At 34.0% G+C, this 20686-nt stretch overlaps 1 long non-coding RNA gene across 1 annotated transcript; it reads right to left on the reverse strand.

The window, feature by feature from the left end:
* Positions 1–8773: 8773 nt before the first annotated feature.
* LOC143082218 (uncharacterized) lies at positions 8774–16597 on the reverse strand. Its single transcript, XR_012980316.1, has 2 exons — positions 16525–16597; positions 8774–15936 (listed from the first exon to the last, which is right to left on the reverse strand). It is a non-coding gene; the product is annotated as an uncharacterized LOC143082218 (long non-coding RNA).
* Positions 16598–20686: the final 4089 nt, after the last annotated feature.

Below are 20686 nucleotides of genomic sequence, written 5' to 3' on the forward strand. Positions count from 1 at the left end.
ATTTCATACTAAGAAGGACCAGACGTTAGTATAGACGATTGCATACCATTATAAGCCGGTGTTGAATTGTACAATGATTTCATACTAAGAAGGACCAGACGTTAGAATAGACGATTGCATACCATTATAAGCCGGTGTTGAATTGTACAATGATTTCATACTTAGAAGGACCAGACGTTAGAATAGACGATTGCATACCATTATAAGCCGGTGTTGAATTGTACAATGATTTCATACTTAGAAGGACCAGACGTTAGAATAGACGATTGCATACCATTATAAGCCTGTGTTGAATTGTACAATGATTTCATACTAAGAAGGACCAGACGTTAGTATAGACGATTGTATACCATTATAAGCCTGTGTTGAATTGTACAATGATTTCATACTAAGAAGGACCAGACGTTAGAATAGACGATTGCATACCATTATAAGCCGGTGTTGAATTGTACAATGATTTCATACTTAGAAGGACCAGACGTTAGAATAAACGATTGCATACCATTATAAACCTGTGTTGAATTGTACAATGATTTCATACTTAGAAGGACCAGACGTTAGAATAGACGATTGCATACCATTATAAGCCGGTGTTGAATTGTACAATGATTTCATACTAAGAAGGACCAGACGTTAGAATAGACGATTGCATACCATTATAAGCCGGTGTTGAATTGTACAATGATTTCATACTAAGAAGGACCAGACGTTAGTATAGACGATTGTATACCATTATAAGCCGGTGTTGAATTGTACAATGATTTCATTCTAAGAAGGACCAGACGTTACAATAGACGATTGTATACCATTATAAGCCGGTGTTGAATTGTACAATGATTTCATACTAAGAAGGACCAGACGTTAGAATAGACGATTGTATACCATTATAAGCCGGTGTTGAATTGTACAATGATTTCATACTAAGAAGGACCAGACGTTAGAATAGACGATTGCATACCATTATAAGCCGGTGTTGAATTGTACAATGATTTCATACTAAGAAGGACCAGACGTTAGTATAGACGATTTTATACCATTATAAGCCTGTGTTGAATTGTACAATGATTTCATACTAAGAAGGACCAGACGTTAGAATAGACGATTGCATACCATTATAAGCCGGTGTTGAATTGTACAATGATTTCATACTAAGAAGGACCAGACGTTAGAATAGACGATTGTATACCATTATAAGCCGGTGTTGAATTGTACAATGATTTCATACTAAGAAGGACCAGACGTTAGAATAGACGATTGCATACCATTATAAGCCGGTGTTGAATTGTACAATGATTTCATACTTAGAAGGACCAGACGTTAGAATAGACGATTGCATACCATTATAAACCTGTGTTGAATTGTACAATAATTTCATACTAAGAAGGACCAGACGTTAGTATAGACGATTGTATACCATTATAAACCTGTGTTGAATTGTACAATGATTTCATACTTAGAAGGACCAGACGTTAGAATAGACGATTGCATACCATTATAAACCTGTGTTGAATTGTATAAAAAGATATGCATAAATGAATATCAATTATTAAAAGAATTTTTTTTAAATGGCTCTATGTTGTTATTACACAGTAAAATGAAATTTCTTTGATACGTTATCACGATAAAGTATTTAAAAAAAACAACATTAGCGGATTCAGATATATGTAACTGTTAATACATAAAGAAAGCTATTTTATTCTTCAAAAACTAAGTATAAGTGTACCGTCGGTACATACACTATAAATCAAAATACAATAAAATTTAAGTTGTAAATTTATTTAAAATGAGGTCCAAAGTTATGCATGTATAATGAATTGTTGACGAAATATAAATAAAATCAAGGATGTCATGAACAAGGATGAACTACAGCTATGATTACTATATTTAATGGATAACACACCTTAACATATGATTGTTTTCCAATATCAAAAAGTGATATAATTGACAAAATTTGGTCTTCTATGTAAATATTTTAGTAAGATATATTATAATTGTCGTTTGTTTTTTTAACTGAAAACAGCAAAGCAAATATAAATTCATCAACTATATCGCCAGAGTTGCATTAAGTACATTTGCATGCACTGCTGCAAAGTTATTATGAAACTGCCTATTTTAGGGGTGGCGTAAATCAGATGGGAAGACTAAAAAATTCCAAAGATCTTTTAGAGTACAATACAATCTAAGACTTTTTCATCTTGCAAAAGTAATAAAAAAATGACTTTCCTTCCCTTTACACAGTATTGCCCTTTCCAAACTGAAAGACAAATTGAAAGAGTTAATATTGCTTTGTTTCATAAAAAAGGATAGCCAACACATAGATATCTTTCTTAGGATGGGATAAATCATACTTTGTGAAAAATCACTCTGATTCAAACAAAAAATATCTGAAACTGAAAGTATCAAGATGCTTGATTTCTTGATTGACAATATATTTGTTACGTTTGGATGAACTTATTTTTTCGGCTGACTATCGCGGTAAGGAAATGTATGTTATCACTGTCTAGTAGGAATCTGAAATAAATAATAACCCAGAATATATTTTTCCAACTCCAGAAAATCAATCCTCCCCTGCTCTTTTTGTGACTAAAAGTTAGAGGTTTTAAGAAGTCTTTGTTGCTCACATAAACTTTAGCGGTTTTAAGGAGTCTTTGTTGCTCACATAAACTATAGAGGTGTCAAGGAGTCTTTGTTGCTCACTGAAACTACAGAGGTTTTAAGGACTCTGTTGCTCACCTAAATTATAGAGGTTTCAGGTAGCATTTGTTGCTCAGCTAAACTATGGAGGTTTCAAAAAGTCGTTGTTGCTCACCTAAACTTTAGAGGTTCCAAGAAGCATTTTTTGCTCACCTAAACTATAAAGGTTTAAAGTAGCATTTGTTGCTCACCTACACTTTAGAGGTTTCAAAGAACCTTTGTTGCTCACCCAAACTATAGATGTTTCAAGTAGCCTTTTTCAAATAGCCTTTGTTACTCACCTAAACTATTGAGGTTTTAAAGAGTATTTGTTGTTCACCTAAACTTTAGAGGTTTCTAGTAGCCTTTGTTGCTCACCTAAACTATAGATGTTTCAAGTAGCCTTTTCTGCTTACCTAAACTATAGAGGTTTCAAATAGCCTTTGTTGCTCACCTAAACTATTGAGGCTTTAAAGAGTATGTGTTGCTCACCTAAATTATAGAGGTTTTCAAGTAGCCTGTGTTGCTCAGCTAAACTATGGAGGTTTCAAAGAGTCTTTGTTGCTCACCTAAACTATAGAGGTTTCAAGAAGCCTTTTTTGCTCACCTACACTTTAGAGGTTTCAAAGAGCCATTGTTGCTCACTTAAACTATAGAGGTTTTTAGTAGCCTTTGTTGCTCACCTAAACTATAGAGGTTTCAACGAGTTTTTGTTGCTCAGTAGTGTTTGTTTTGCATAATTTCGATTAGCTATCTTGTAAGATTTTGAATAGTTAATGATTTGTGACAGAACCGTCAGAATCATTAATTTGAAGACAAACAAAGAAACTACAAATTGGAGGCCTTCGGTTGTTTTCTGTTCTTCGGTCGGGTTGTTGTCTTTTTGACATATTACATATTTCCACTCTCAAATTTATAAGTTATAATTTAGTACACCGTAGCATCAGGAACACTCAAATGAAAAAAAGAAGGAAAAAAAAAAAGACTCCGAAGAACATTTAGGACTCTAAACTGTTACTTTTACTGTAACTTTTTAAAACATTTGTCCTTAGATATTTATGAGAAAATTGAATTACATTTGCCTGTGAATGTTTCGTCCAACCAGAACGACATGCTTTATAATTTACAATATAATATACATGTAATGTTCACATTAACAAATTTTTCAGTAGACACATTTTGTTTCTAACCTTCATCAATATAGGTTAATGGATGGTAAAGCGCAAAAATAACTCTTCAAGAATAGAATTTAAAGTTTTTATAGCTGTTGAGGGTAATAGTCAAAAATATAATTTGAGAAATAATTTAATGCATTTCAATAATGTTTTTATTAAACCGTTGCGAAATATTCATTCTATGCAACGATAACATCAAAGTATTTGTCAAAAACTTGAACGGTTGGGATGATCAGCAAAGAATTAAAATGACTTTTATAATAAATTGGATAAAAATATCAAAATGAATATATATAGTATTCTTTAATCTTTAGTCGTTTATCCAAAAGTACATAGTACCCGAACAATTTACAACCCTCAAATCAGAAATGTTTTTTTTGTGGATAAATAGTAAAAGCAAGAAAATTCTGAACTCCGAGGAAAATTCAACCGAAAAGTCCCTAATGAAATGGCAAAATCAAATTGTCAAACACACCAACAAATGGACAGCAACTGTCATATTCCTGACTTGGTACAGGCATTTTCGGAAGTCGAAAATGGTGGATAAAATTGGTGCAATAGCTAGCGAAATCTGTGACTTGAATGACAGTGGCATATAATTCCATTATATTGACAAGTAAATAGTTAAACAAACATTCACAATGGCACAATAACACAATGACGTATTCATATTTCAAAAACATGTTTTCGTCCTGAATATACATGACACTGCAATGCAGTGGAGTTTAACGTTTGTTATTCTGCATTGTAGCATATCACAAACAAACAACTTGCAACGTTTCTATGGTGGAAAGATTCAATTACACCTACAATCGTAGTATGCAAGTGAATTGACACAGGTGACAGACATTATATCATACTATGGTACATCGAACGTTAAAAAAGATATATAGATGTTAATGTTATGCTGCGTAATCGCCTGATTAAAAAAAGGTATTGTCAACATATTCCTCTTATCATTGCGTCTTCCCGCCTGTCAAGGGTTGGACACAATTGACATACCTTTGAATGTACTTTCATGGTTAATACGATTTTTTTTTAATTTATTTTGAAATCACCTATTGTCGAATAACTCTCCAGAAAATAGGTGAAAAGCTTGGTCAACCTTGCTTTCTGTCCTGTTTCTACAGCTCATACTAATAAATATGAAAGTTACCGAAAATATATATAGATATAAAAAGTGATTTGAGTGCCAATGAGAGTACTTTCCATCCAAGTCACAATGTATAAAAGTAAACCATTTAAGGTCAAAGCACGGCCTTATATATAGTAAATGCATGTTTGTGTGAAAAAGGGTTAAATATGACACGGACGGAGATATTGCTTCTGCATGTGTGGAACTAAAAATAAATACATACTTGTGAGAAATGTCGTATTTTATAAGGAACAATATAAATGTACATTTTTAAGTTTTATTTGTACTTATACTTAGTTTTTGGAGAAAATCATATCGTTCTATATGTATTTAACGTAACCTAAATCTGTCTACACTAATGGATGTCTTTTAATACCTCGCCCTGATAACGTTGTGACTAGTACATTTTAACCACGGCATATTAAAGACATTAATTTTACTAGATAATAACTACTATTTCCAAATACTACACAGGCTAAATATAGTAATGCAAAGTTTTATTAATTCATGTATGAAAACTGTTAAACGAAGTATATTGCAATCAAGGAAATACACGTACAAGGAGGGACTATCCTTTTTATTTTAAAACCATTTATTGAATAAACCCATTTTTGTAAACTGATATCAACTTGGTCTTCTATGTAAATATTCCAAATTGATATATATAACAATTTCCGTTTGTTTTTCAATTGAGAACAGTGACACAAATAAAAATTCATCAACTATATCACCGGAGTTGAATTAAGTTCATTTCCTTTTACTGAGGCCAATGGTTTGCTATCTCCATTTTACTAAACATATCTGGTCTTATGTTTAGTTCGAGCTTCGTTATAAAAAAAATTTAAAATCAAGAAAACAGAATCAGAAACAAAATCACACTATCAGCTCCGTAAAACTCCAAGATTCCATGCTTTTTAGATTTTATGGATTATGATAGCATGTTGTAAGTTTAATTTGTATATTATTACTAGTTATTTGGATTCCATTTAATTATGTCTACGTAGTTTTGTATTTATTAAAAAGTTTAGTATAAGTTGGCACAGTTTAAGTGCCAAGGAAGTTAGTGGGCTTTGCTATACTGAGGATAGAATAAGAATAGTAAACAGTTTATTTGAAAAACCTATTTACTGTTAAATATTATGTAGTTTGGTTATTTTTGTAGTTTAAAGTTGTAGGAGACACTTGAATCCAATATTTAGCCATGAAAACCTTTAATAATCTTTGCTAATAAATTAAAAATATAAAACAAGGCCTTATAAAGCTATTTCACATATATATTACATAACTAAATTCACAGTCATATATGTATAGATTTACACAATCCTGTACGTCACAAAGTCGATTCAACTTTCGACCATTTGTATTACGCATGTTCTTTCTTTCGCTCTCAATGTTTGTTTTATATCTCCCTGTATCCTTTTAAACATTATTAACATAATTATCAAGTATCTGTCTGTATAATTCAAAAAGACCCGGTGATTAATGTATGTCTTAACCGGACTCCAGCTGGGAGCCACTTTTAGTATGCAATCAAGATAACGAGCATTTTTTTCAAGCAGCCAATTTTAATGATATGTCAAAAACAAACAAAAAATTTTAAGACTAAGGCCGTGTTCACATCGAACGTCATGTACAGTAAACATGTTTACAATTACTTTATTTTAATGTATTCTGGTTTCACAGCAATTTGTTCAAATCTATACACCTGGTTTAACTATCTGTACATAACATTTGTTCACACTTGTAAACTGTAAGTCATGTAAATGCTCATTACAAAGAGTCGAATTCAAATTTTTTGGACAACTTTTCTAGCGGTTAGGGAACGAACATTTCACATAAAAAAGGTGTGTGTGTGTGTGTGTGTGTGTGTGTGTGTGTGTGTGTGTGACGAGTAGTTGACCAAACAAAATCTGAATTAAGATTTCCCCATACCTAATACATGTAATAATGGTGAAAATAATTTGATTGATACAGTGTCGAAAAAACTGATTAAAAACGTCGGCGCGAAAAAAAAGAATTCAGACTCAGAATAATATCCATAACACCCCATCCCATTTTTGATTTTGTTTGTAATTCTAAGTGCATTTTACCGGATTTGAGAAACTAGCCAAACAATACCATTTACCTCACACACTTTTTAGTAATGCATTTATCAGGGACTCGTGGATTGAGTAAAGACCAGGGGCAAATGTTTCTGTGTACGTCCAGTCGATTCGGGAAGACATTTTCAAATGAACTGTGTGTTTGGCAATGATGATGCTTTGAGTCTTGAAAAGGGGTTGATAAAGCTACCTAAAGTTTTTTTTTTTTTATATAAAAAGCAATATATCAAATTTAGACAAATAATTCTGTAATACCACAGTCCCACTAGGCCACGATCGCACTACGATCTGTGAAAAAAATGAAAATTTGACGATCGTGGTGAGGTCTTCATGATTGCGATGAGTGTGCCCAGCTTTGAACATATTCAGAACAATCGTGGTGCGGTCGTGGCGAAATCAGGTCGTAGTAGAAGCGCAGTGAGATCGCAAAGGTCGCGGTACCATCGTAGCGACAGCGTCGCGAAAGCGCGATTCTAGTCGGGGAGACTGCGCTACGATCAAACAGCAACTTTACTACGACCTTCTTACGACCATCACGTTCCAACCGTGACCAAACCACGCATCCACTACGACTATACCACTTTTATACCACGCTGTTCAATACCATAGTACGACTTAAGCACGCCCATGCCGTCCTCATCATGCTGTTCTTACAATTTGACTACGTTCATACTACTATCATCATGCTCATGGTCATATAAAATTTAAAAACATATTAAAGCTCTCTAAGTTTTGTTTGTCTGTATGTAATTTGAACCTCTTGTCCTTTTTCTCCAACGACTCAACCATGCTTGAAACATCTGTATCATCCCTAGTATCGTTCACTAAATCAGCGTCATTTGAACTTGATCGACCAGCAATAAGTTGTGATTGATGTTGGTTTGATTGATTCGACATATCTACTGGATCAGGATTCATTACTATCAGATCTCCCTCTACCTCTACCTCTCGCCCTACCACTACGCCAACGAGCTCGGGTAGATTTTGGTGGGATCACTGCGTCGTTTCCGAGAAACTAAACGTATCAATGTGAAATAGAAGGAATGATACAGTATTTATATGGAACACGTTGTTGACGATATATTACTGGGAGCGTAGTAAGATCGCAGTATGAACGTGGCAAGATCGTAGTACAGTCGAGGTAAGAGCGTGCTATAATCGCAGTAGAAGCGTGTTGAGATCGTATGGCGATCGGATAAATCGTGGTATGGTCGTAGTCAGGACCTGATGAGCATGGAAAAATCGTGATAATCGTAGTGAGGTCGCAGAATAAGCGTGGTATAATCAAAGCAGGATTGTTGTAGAAGCGTTATGAAGACGTAGTAGCATCGAGAAAACAACGAAAATCTACATTTTAATGCCGCTCATGCCGCGACCTCACCACGATCTGAATTTATTTTAGATCGCGATAAGCGTGGTGCGATTGTGGTATAGTAAGACTGGAGCTTTAAATAACTTTAATAATAATTGTTATAAATATCAACTAATTAAAATTTTTTTTAAATATACATGATAAAATGAACGTTCTAAATACCTCGTTTTGTGTACAATTAACACAAACAAGGCCTACATTGACTATCGACTGCATATAGACAAAACATGATTAAACCTACATGTTAATATTGAGTTTTATAAATGGGAACGTAATTGTGTTTAATTTACGCGTGAATTCCACTAACACAACTGTGCAATGTTCTATGCTTTATTGCTATTCAAACCCCCGGAGAGGGTACAGAACTACAACATAAAAAATATAATCATAAGTAAAAGGTATTTAGAAACAAAACATTTTCCAATATTTCGCATAAAAATAATCATACTGAAAATTGTAACCAAAATGCAAAACAGTACTAACAGCGCTTTGATTGTGTAAAATTACATAATACAGTTTTAGTCCAATCTTTAAGATTTCCTTGAAAATACATGTAGGTGTAATGTTACTTCAAATATCAATGCGGAACAAATCATAAATTGTTTGAAATGTAAAATGTGTCTATAATAAAACATCAGTAAATTATGTACCATGTAAAATTTATCCTGTTATGCATGTTATGTGTGTAAAAATATTTGAGCATAAAAAGTCTTAATAATACAAGTAATAATTTGTCTAAACATTCATTTCATTATATCAAAAAGTTACATACAAATAAACCTGCACAATCGTACAAAAATAACTTCAAATAATGTTACAGATTTCCCGTAGAGTTCAATATTTAGGACGTTCCTCGTCTCATTGAAATGCACCCATTTTACAGATAATTTCAACGCCCCGATATTATAATGTTTATAAAAAAACACTAATTAATCAAATATCACCAATAAAAAAGGTATAAACTTACTTCATGAGGGGCCAACACCTAAATTCTATGTTTTGTGACAAAGCGTAATGTGAACATCAAACGTATCCGGTGTCATATGACTAATAACCAAAAAACGGTGTTGGTAAAAATTCAACCATAGCAAAAAAAGGCAGCACACTCCCCTCCTGATTTCTTACTGAAATCACTTAATACCAAAAAATAATGTATTTGTACATGTATCTAACTAAAAAACTCTTTTAAGGTTAATTTTCAAATAAAACCTTACAATCCTTAAACAGTCTATAAACATTAAATCACTGCAGAGTCACTCAGAGAGCAAACGGATGAGTTCACAAATTGGTCTCACATAACACTTACGGTCTTTAGCCACACGAATCTGTACCTATCGGACATGATCATCACTACTCGGAAATTTTCGTTCAACAATAGCCATTGGCCAACATGTACGATTTAGTTCACGGTCTTTCAAAAGAACTATGTCACCTTCTTTAATATCATCACTTGAAGTATTACATTTACGTCGATGTTGTAAATTTGACAGATATTGTTCGCGCCACTTCTTCCAAAATTCCTGAGAAAGAACCACAACATGTTTCCATTGAGATTTGTACAATTGTTTCGTATCAAACTCGGGCAATGTCTCCGGAAGACTCCCTTCCTTTTGTGTAAGTAACGTATTAGGTGCCAGAATAGAAACTGGTACGAGCGGTCTGCAATTCACTATCGAACAAACTTCTGCTAGAAATGTTGTTAGTACTTCATGAGTTAGTTCCTTCAAGTTAGCACGCAATAACATAGCATCTAATATTTTCCTTGTCACTCCGATCATCCTTTCCCATACACCCCCAAAGTGGGATGCATGGGGAGGGTTGAAAATCCAAGTAACTTGATTGGTATTCAAATAATTCCGAATGTTTTCATCTTCAATAACAATAGAATTCATACATAACTCATCAGATGCGCCAACGAAATTAGTTCCTCTGTCACTTCTAAACTGACGCACTGGACCTCTAACAGATATGAATTTTCGCATCGCATTAATGAAAGATGAACTGCTCAGTTCCTCTACCACTTCAATATGTATGGCACGAATTACTAAACAAGTAAATAATATCGCCCATCTCTTGTGGTTTGCCTGACCACCTCTTGTCCGACTAGCTATCACGTTCCAGGGTTCAAAAGTATCCACACCTACAAAAGTAAAAGGTGGACTAGGTGTGATCCTATCTTCTGGTAAGTCTGACATAATTTGAGTTCCAAAGAGACCTCGTAGTTTCCTGCATGTAACACAGTTATGAATACAAGTTCCAACCATTCTTTTACAACCTATGATCCAGTACTCTACTGAACGAATCTTCCCTTCAGTTATATGTCTTCCTTGGTGATGAACCAATTCATGAAAGTGTCTAATAAGCAATAATGAAATGTGGCTTTTCTTCGGAACAAGCACTGGATTCCTGTCTGAATTAATTGTACATTTTTTGCCTACATTTAATCGTCCTCCTACGCAAAGAATACCATTTTCATCAAGCAAAGGCGACAGAGAAATAATTGAGCTTCCAGAAGAGACATTTCTCCCCTCCTTGAGCGAATTGATTTCTTTCGAAAAATATTCGAGTTGTGTTTCCTTCAATATGAATCTCTCCGCATCACGTAAATCATCACTACTTAGTGCACACATATGCCATCCTTTGCATTGACCATTGGGTTGACTGAATGATTTGACAATATGTCTGAGTCTTGCAATTGTTTTAACTAATCGGGACCAACTAGAAAATGACTCAAAGATTTTCACAAATTCTGTATCAGATGTCACTTCTTTATCACTTGAGTTAGTTTTACATGTAACTAACAAAGGCCTTACTTCTTTGTCATCATCTGGAGCTATCATAGAAAAACTTTCTGTATGATCAAACTTAGATTCACTTCCTTTCATAAGAAATGATGGTCCTAAGAGCCATTCACTAGTGCTTATATCTCTAGCAGAAATAGATCTGGTGGCTGTATCAGCTGGATTATCTTCGGACGGTACGTATGACCATTGACTTGGACTGGTTGATTGACGGATCATATCTATACGATTTCCAACGTAAACATAAAAACGTCTCTGTTGATTATTGATATAGCCCAAGACTATCTTACTATCAGTGTACATGAATGTAGAGTTAATTTCCAAAGTTAAGTGTCTAGTTACTGAGTCTTTAAGATTTACTGCTAAGACAGCAGCACATAGTTCTAACCTGGGAATGGTATGCCCATGAGTAGGAGCAACCTTTGCTTTTCCCTGAACAAAGCCTAGTTGAGACACTCCGTTGACATCATAAAGTTTCAAATATGCGACAGCACCAATAGCATCTTTTGACGCGTCTGAGAAAATATGGAGTTCACGACAAACAATCTGTGATGACTCAAAGGAAGTGAAACATCTCGTTATGGTCACGTTGTTCAAATGTTCAAGTGAATTCTTCGATGTACTCCACTTAAATAAATATGTTTCTGGCAATGGGTCGTCCCAGTCAGTGTGTAAGGCCATAATATCACGCATAACAATCTTTCAGCTACAGTTACAGGTGCAACAAAACCCATAGGATCATATAAACCATTTATTGTTGCCAACACACCACGTTTTGTGAATGGTTTTGATGTTGAATTTAGTTGCGAAACTCTAAAAGTAAAGCAGTCCTTTGACATGTCCCACTGAACACCAAGGCTTCTCTGAAGTGGGGCCTCATTCAGATCCAAATTTATGTTCCTTAAGTCTTTTGCAAGATCCTCCAGTGAAAAGGATTTAATAACTTCCAAATTATTAGATGAAATTTTGTGTAAACGGATGTTACCTTCTTCTTTGAGAATTTTCTTTGTTCTAGAAATTAAATCAACTGCTTCAACACTAGTATCAAAGGAACACAATGCATCATCCACATAAAAGTTGCGTTCTACAAAGTCACGCACATCTTGATCAGCCGTTTTTACACAGTTTCTAAGGCCAAAAGTGGTGACAGCCGGAGATGACTTGTTCCCAAAGACATGTCTAGTCATTCGATATTCTATCATTTCATTCTTTGGATCATTGTCTTTGTGCCAATAGAATCTCAAGTAGTTTCGTTGTTCTGGTGGGACTGAAAACCTATAAAACATCTGTTCGATATCGGCTGTGATAACAACTGGACGTTGTCGAAATCTTAGTAGTATCCCAAGTAGGCTATTCACGAGATCTGGTCCGCTAAGTAGAACATCATTGAGACTTATATCATTGAATTTGGCTGAAGAGTCAAAAACGCACCTTATGTTCCCGGGTTTCTTTGAATGATAAATAGCGAAAAGTGATAAGTACCAACACTCAGTCTTTTCTGTGATTTGAGGAGCAACTTCAGCATGACTATTTGTAAGTAATTTACCCATAAATTCATAAAATGTTTTTCCGGGTGCTTTTGAAGATTATAGTCCAGTGACTTTGCTTGTCGGAGAGCCTGCACTCTATTGTTGGGGAGTCTTATTCGATCCCGCCTAAAAGGTAGTGGAGCTGTCCAACAACCTTCTTCATCTTTGTAACTTTCATGTTCCATAAGTGCAAGAAATTCTTTGTCCTCAATTGAGAGTCCAGGAATATTATCATCAGGAGTCGTCTGAAACATATAACCATCTTTGGTGTTAAAGTTATTTTTACATGGTTCTAATGTAGTTGTACGGCCATCCTTCAATGTGAAAGTTTTCAGTACTTATACTGAATCCTGTTGTACATGTGTAGCGGACAAACAACTCTCACCAATTATTACCCATCCTAAGAAAAGTTTTTGTGCGAATGGGCAATGTGCTGTACCTAATCGTTGGTCAAGAACATGATGAGCTTTCAATAAGTCTCTACCTATTAGCAACATTATATCTGCATTATCATTAATGTCAGGAATGAAATCAGCAATGTCTCTCAAATGATCGTACGCATAAGCTATATCCGGTGACGGAATTTCAGTACGTATATCAGGAACCTGATCACACACACTCTATGAGAGTAGGTAAGTTTAATTTACAACTAGCATCAAAGGACTCTACTGCAGAATCACTTGTTCGTCTTCCATATTCAGAGAAGCTACCGGAACAAGATGATAATGTGTACGGTACCTCAGGTCCATAAATATTAAAATGTTCAAAGAATGAAGATTTTGCTAAAGATCTGTTTGATTGTTCATCTATAATGGCGTACAATAGTAAACTGTTTTCTGGTTGTCCATTCGGATACACTCTGACCAATACCGTCTTGGAGCATGATTTACTAGTGCCTTTGGTTCTTGCATATTTGTGTGCATGCAGTTATCACCTTTTGAGTGTCCTGTTCCAATTTTGGTTCTGTTTTCTGTTCCTAGTATTTTGTGGTTGGCTGTTGGTGTGAAAATTTCTCAATATGTAAAGCTGTTGGGTGTGTAGTTGACTTACAAACTTCACATGTCACAGCTGCAGTACAGTCTTTGGCTAGGTGACCCTTTTGACCACAACATCTAAAACAAAGTCCTTTACTCTTCAAAAAATCCTGACGTTCCCTTATCGGCTTTAGTCTGACTGTCGACATTTGTTTAACGTGTGATTTGTCTTATGCAATGGACAGACAGTGTCACTAGTGTTCCGTGTATACTGTTGACTTGTCGGAACAGGCAAATCAGTCTTTAGCACTGAAACATTTTGCTGCTGCCTTTGTTTTGGTTTTGTCATGTTGTGCACCTTAGCTGAGTTTATTCCTGTATCCTCATAAATAAATGATGGATCATTTTTCATGCGTGCAACTTTTCGTAAGAATATTTCAAACACTTCAAATGGTGGATATGAAGCAGAATGACATTCCTTGTACTTGTTTGCTTCTGTCGACCATTTCTCCTGCAACTGGTAGGGTAGCTTTGCGACAATAGGGTTAACTCCCGCAGACGAGTCGAAGTATGAAAATAATGGACGGTACTGCTCATAAGTTTTAATGGCTGCAATTTCAGAAACAATGTCCAATAGATCATATAATTGTTTTGGATCTTTGTATGTAATCTTAGGAAAAGACAATAGTTTTTGCTTAATTGAAGATTCAACCATTACCGGTCTTGTATAACGGTCTTGTAGTCGTTCCCATATACGGTCACGTGCTTTGGACAAGTCCAAATAGTTTGCTGAACGTATACTTACAGCAGACTTTGTCGACTCTGGTCCCAGATACTTAACCAACAGATCCACTTCCTCTGATGCTGAGAGGCTCAGCTCCTTCACCGTGTCACAGAATGATTTTTTCCACGAGCCAAAATATTCTTCCTTATCATCAAACTTTTGTATTCGAGATATCAGAAGATCTTTTTTAACAATAAATTTTGCCAATTCCTCACTAGAGTTATTGATAGTTGTCATGGTTGTAGGATAGTATGGTGCAGCTTTTGCGTTCAACGTACACGACTTAGTATCTAAAGTTTGCACAACTTTTGGATCTGGCTGTGTAGCAATCTGAGTCACTGGTGATAAATCATTATCTTGATTGTTGTTATCGTAATAAATATTCTGTTTCGGTTTCGTATCAGTTTTTTCAACAAAATCAGTTTTGGGAACTAGGATATCATCATTTGATTTTGGATCCAAAATTTTATTTTGATCAAGGACAAACTGTCGTACTCTTTTTTCTCTAGTCTCTGACAAGTGTTTATCTTCAAATTCTTCTTCACTACTTTCCATACAGTCATCTAATACTTCAAACACTTTTTGGCATTCTGCAAATTCTCGTTGAGTATTCAAAACTTTAATATTTGCTTCAACGTCGGCCTTTTGTTTTAAAAGTTCTGCTTCCTGTCGCGCATACTCCACACGAACACGCAACTCTTCTACTTTTAATTTCTGTTTAATGTATAATGAATTAACATTCGATTTGTCGGAAATTTTAGACTTTCCAGATAGTTTTGACCGAATGCTTTTGGCTTTTGACTTTAATGTTATTTTCATGGGTGGCTCACTTTTAAGCTCTGACTTAAGCTGAACAGCTGATAGTAAATCTTCTGAATCTTGTTCCTTCTGAATCACAGTAATGTTTTGTTCTGACATTGAATCCTGTTTTGAGGTTCCTTGATGTTCATCAACTCTATTAAGATAAAACTGAACTTCTTTTTCAATGTTTTTAAGTTCCTGATCATTATTTTTCATTTCAATGTCACTAAATCTTGTGCGAATTGATGATAGGTATCTATGAAAACCTTCTGAGTTTCTACGATAAAGTTCAAGTTTTTGGCGTACATGCGTATCAACATCTTATACTGTGCAGGTCCCTTCACGAATAGCTTGAATCAACAAATGAATGTCCTGTTTTACTCCGGTAAGTGTAGTCCAATATTTCTGGACAATTACTTGGTATGCCTTTTGAGCCTTTTCTGTAAGGTTCCGTTGTCGCCTAAGGGATTTGTCCGATGTCCACTCTGAAGCTGACATGATCTGATGTGAAGATGGTTCCTTGTATGAATTTTGTACTGTGCAATGTTCTATGCTTTATTGCTATTCAAACCCCCGGAGAGGGTACAGAACTACAACATAAAAAATACAATCATAAGTAAAAGGTATTTAGAAACAAAACATTTTCCAATATTTCACATAAAAATAATCATACTGAAAATTGTAACCAAAATGCAAAACAGTACTAACAGCGCTTTGATTGTGTAAAATTACATAATACAGTTTTAGTCCAATCTTTAAGATTTTCTTGAAAATACATGTAGGTGTAATGTTACTTCAAATATCAATGCGGAACAAATCATAAATTGTTTGAAATGTAAAATGTGTCTACAATAAAACATCAGTAAATTATGTACCATGTAAAATTTATCCTGTTATGCATGTTATGTGTGTAAAAATATTCTTAATAATACAAGTAATAATTTGTCTAAACATTCATTTCATTATATCAAAAAGTTACATACAAATAAACCTGCACAATCGTACAAAAATAACTTCAAATAATGTTACAGATTTCCCGTAGAGTTCAATATTTAGGACGTTCCTCGTCTCATTGAAATGCACCCATTTTACAGATAATTTCAACGCCCCGATATTATAATGTTTATAAAAAAACACTAATTAATCAAATATCACCAATAAAAAAGGTATAAACTTACTTCATGAGGGGCCAACACCTAAATTCTTTGTTTTGTGACAAAGCGTAATGTGAACATCAAACGTATCCGGTGTCATATGACTAATAACCAAAAAACGGTGTTGGTAAAAATTTAACCATAAGGCCTAGCCACAATCAGATGTGCATTTTGTGTTTCACATGAAGTCAAAAATGAGTATCACCTCAGGGAAAAACTCTTTTGATATTTTGGTTCAAAAATGGTTTAAATTATGAAAAATTGCCATCGTTAGGCTAACACTGGAAGCATTTATATAATAACATGCAGTTTTTGAAAGAAATATTTAATATTTTTATTAAATAAATGTTGTTTAAAACTGTATAATTAAATGCTTTCAAAAATGATTGTTAAAGTTAAGATTAAAAGTTACTAATTAAGTTTTAAGCGGTGTTTTTTAATTTTGGAAAATATAAAAATGTACCCATAATTCTTTACTTATCTCAATAATTTATTGATTAAGCCAAAATGAAGACACATTCTTTTAACTGAAATCCATATATCTGACTGTTTAAAACAATCAAACTATTATTAAAACTCAATTTTGACATAGTTGAATGTGTTCTCTTGAAAAAATAACGTACATTTTACCTATCAAATTAGGCTGAACTCAAGGAAATTGGATACAAATATATTGTGGTGATGTCTACGGACAAGACAATTTCAGTTAAAAAAAAATTCTGTTAGAATTAATTGTGACTATATTTATGTTGAAAATACTGAGTTTTAATTTGAATAGATAACTTTCATCACCTATAAATAAGATTTAAGTTCCATAGCAGACAAATAATTGAATTTAATACTTGTTATGTACAAGTGTCTTGTCCGTAGACACTTCCTCATCTGCTGTTAATACTGAAATGCAAAAGATAAAGTTAGAGAGAGAGAAATACTTTTTCTTCATTTGATTTAGTTAATCTTTTAAGGTATGCAGCAACTGGAATAAACAATATTGAAGTAATAAGGTATGCTTTTTGTGACTGATAATCTGACACTTTTTAAAATCCACTCCTGTAAAGTAATTTTACAAAAATTGAGAACACTTAAATTACCATTTATTATTAAAAATAAGATATTTCTAAGTTTAAACAACACATAGGACTAATTAAGACCCATAAAGCCAGGCAATATTGATAAAAATACATGTCTACGGACAAGACATGTGTCTACGGACAAGACATTCTGACATATTTTTGAATTTTTTCCTCTATTAATAGATGGTAGAAAAAAATGTTAGTAGTGTTTTCATATCTACAAAAGAACAGGAACTTAGCAATGCAACATTAATGTAATTATGCTTCCAGTTTACTAGGGAATACATGTCTACGGACAAGACATTTTTTCACTTTATTTGTATATCCAACTTTGATGGCATATATCTCCAGCTAGGGTACTTCAATTTTGATAAATGAGGTAGTTTTTGATAATGTATATACTAGAAGAGAAAACAAAACACATAATAGCATAAATTTGATTTATTTTTCTCTTTTATCACTACACTGAGCAAGCTAAAAACAAAAGTACAAAATTTCATAACAAGCGCATAGTATTCAACTTTTTATCACAACTTTGTAACCACTGAAGATTTTTTGTTGCAACAAACAGTAAAAGAAAGATGAATAAATTGTCTATAGCAATGAACCAATAATGTAGTTCAAATTAAGTTCACTTATTAACTATCAATTGATAAAAACAGCGAAATTTTAAATGAAACAACATAACGTGAAATTTTGCCCATTTTCAGCGTGTATTTTAGTGGTTTTTTTTTCAAAACGGTAACACCTATACATGATATTTGATATTCATTGTGAAGCCCTACATTCTCTTCTTCAGTTCAAAGATGTATTACTTATGTAAAGTTTATCTTCTTGTCTTTACAAGCCTATAACATAGACCCAATATGAAATGCACATCTGATCTTGGCTAGGCCGATAGCAAAAATTAAATCCGGGGCAGCACAACAACACCGAATTTAGGCCAATGTGAACACGGCCTTAAACATTCCAAAAACCTCAAAATCTTAGTTTATAAATAATACCATATCCTATGACAGAGGAATTCAACATTTTCACGACTTTTCGTGATTTTGAAAAGATGCCAATCCGTTTCATATTCCAATGATGCTAGCAGCCACTTATTTTCCGGAAGACACTGTTCGTTAATGTCAAAAATGTACAATTTAAAATTGTGTTATTTAGAGCTGAGAGTAGTGGGGGAAGTGGGGGTTCTGGGCCACTTTTGCTAATGTTAAACCTATTGGGAAAAGGTAGCCTCCTGAGAGGTAGCCTCCCGATGTGAGGCTAATTTTTATGACGTCATTTTAAGGTATTCTGACATTAATTAATTAAATTAAAACCCCACCTTAATGTGTATTAACAGATCATTCTCTGATATTACATAATATTTATTCACCTACGGCTATTAATGTGATAACATGATTATTAAATCAATATTGAAAGCGTGTTTAAACTTGACCATTATTGCATGTAGTGACCTTTAACATGTTGATACGTGTCAATAAATCCGCCATATTGAATTATTGTACAAAATTTCTAGTTGGTCTTTTGAAATCATTAAATAGTTATTATTATTGGCACTAATTAGTATAATATATCTTAATAATTATGGGGTTATTTTTTTTTCAAGTATTTGAATTCATAATATAATTGCTAAATCACTGAAAGCGTGCGTTAACTTGTCTCTGTCGTACTATATTATCAAGTTTAGACTTGTCAATAATCGGATTTAAATTAGTCGCCATGTTGAAAATATAATAAACATTGTCGCGTTATGCAGTCTTTCGAAAGAAGTAATTCATAATATTAGATGAATTAAATAATATTATTCTTTCAAAGATGAGATTGATCAAGTATTTTATTTTAATGTGTTCGATGATACAAACTGTTACGATACGTCTTTTGTTTAATATCCAACTATCATCCAATTCCGTTTATCAAAAATTAAATAGTATAAATTGAAAACTTATTTTATTATTTCCTCGATCATATTCACTTTTAAACTGAAATCTTCTTACTATAAAATGCCAAACTGATAAACAAGACATTTCAACAGTTTCTGTTGACCTCAATAACCTGGTGTGATTAAGTACATAGGTGAATGACCATTGATGTAAACATGTCAAGTAATTCTTATCAAATAATGATTATTTCAACCTTTTATTTTATTAGACTGTCTTGAACCTTTTGAGTTATATTCATTTTTGATAAACTTATTCATTAATAAATGCTTTTATTTCAAGAATGATCAATCAAAGGCCAGAAAATTAATCAGCAAAACTACATTACATGCCTTCAAAATATTTAATGACGACTTGGTGGCTGTTCACATGTAAAAACAGCGATTATACTTAAACAGACCGATCTACGTGGGATTCACTATACTCGATTTGTCAAAGACGCGTATGTACGATTTCCATCATTATTACCTGAAGAATAAATATGGGTCTAGAGCAACACTCTTGTTTACGGACACAGACTCACTATGCTACAACATCAACACTGATGATATATATCAAGATATGACGAAGGATAAACACTTGTTTGATGTGTCATAATATAGCCCCGAACATCAGCTTGATAGCACCTTTAATAAAAAGGAGTTAGGAAAATTAGTCACCCATATCCGCTGAGCAATGATGCATATCCACCGCCGCCGCCACCACCACCACATCCACCACCACCTCCACCACCACCACCACCACCACCACTATCACCACTATCACCACTATCACCACCGTCTCCACCACCTCCTCCGCCGCCGACGCCTCCTCCTCCTCCTCCTCCTCCTCCTCCGCCGCCGAAAATTGTACTTCATCATCCATTCACTATGATGTTTGCTGGACCTACTGGTTCAAGTAAAACGTTTTGGATCAACACATTATTGTGGCGAGCACGGACTATGATAAAACCACCACATGAGAGGATGATATGGTGGTATAAACGATTGCAGCAATTATTTGGTGAAATACAACAAACCATTAAAAACATTTTGTTTGTTCAAGGTTTACCTGAAAATTTGAATGATGACTCATTCATTGACTCTAGATATCCATGTTTAATCATCCTAGTCAATTGAATGAGAGACGCCACCAATAGTAAGGATTAGTGTGAATTATTTGTAGAGGGCA

Source organism: Mytilus galloprovincialis, chromosome 7, assembly GCF_965363235.1.
Source record: "Mytilus galloprovincialis chromosome 7, xbMytGall1.hap1.1, whole genome shotgun sequence".
NCBI lineage: Eukaryota > Metazoa > Mollusca > Bivalvia > Mytilida > Mytilidae > Mytilus > Mytilus galloprovincialis.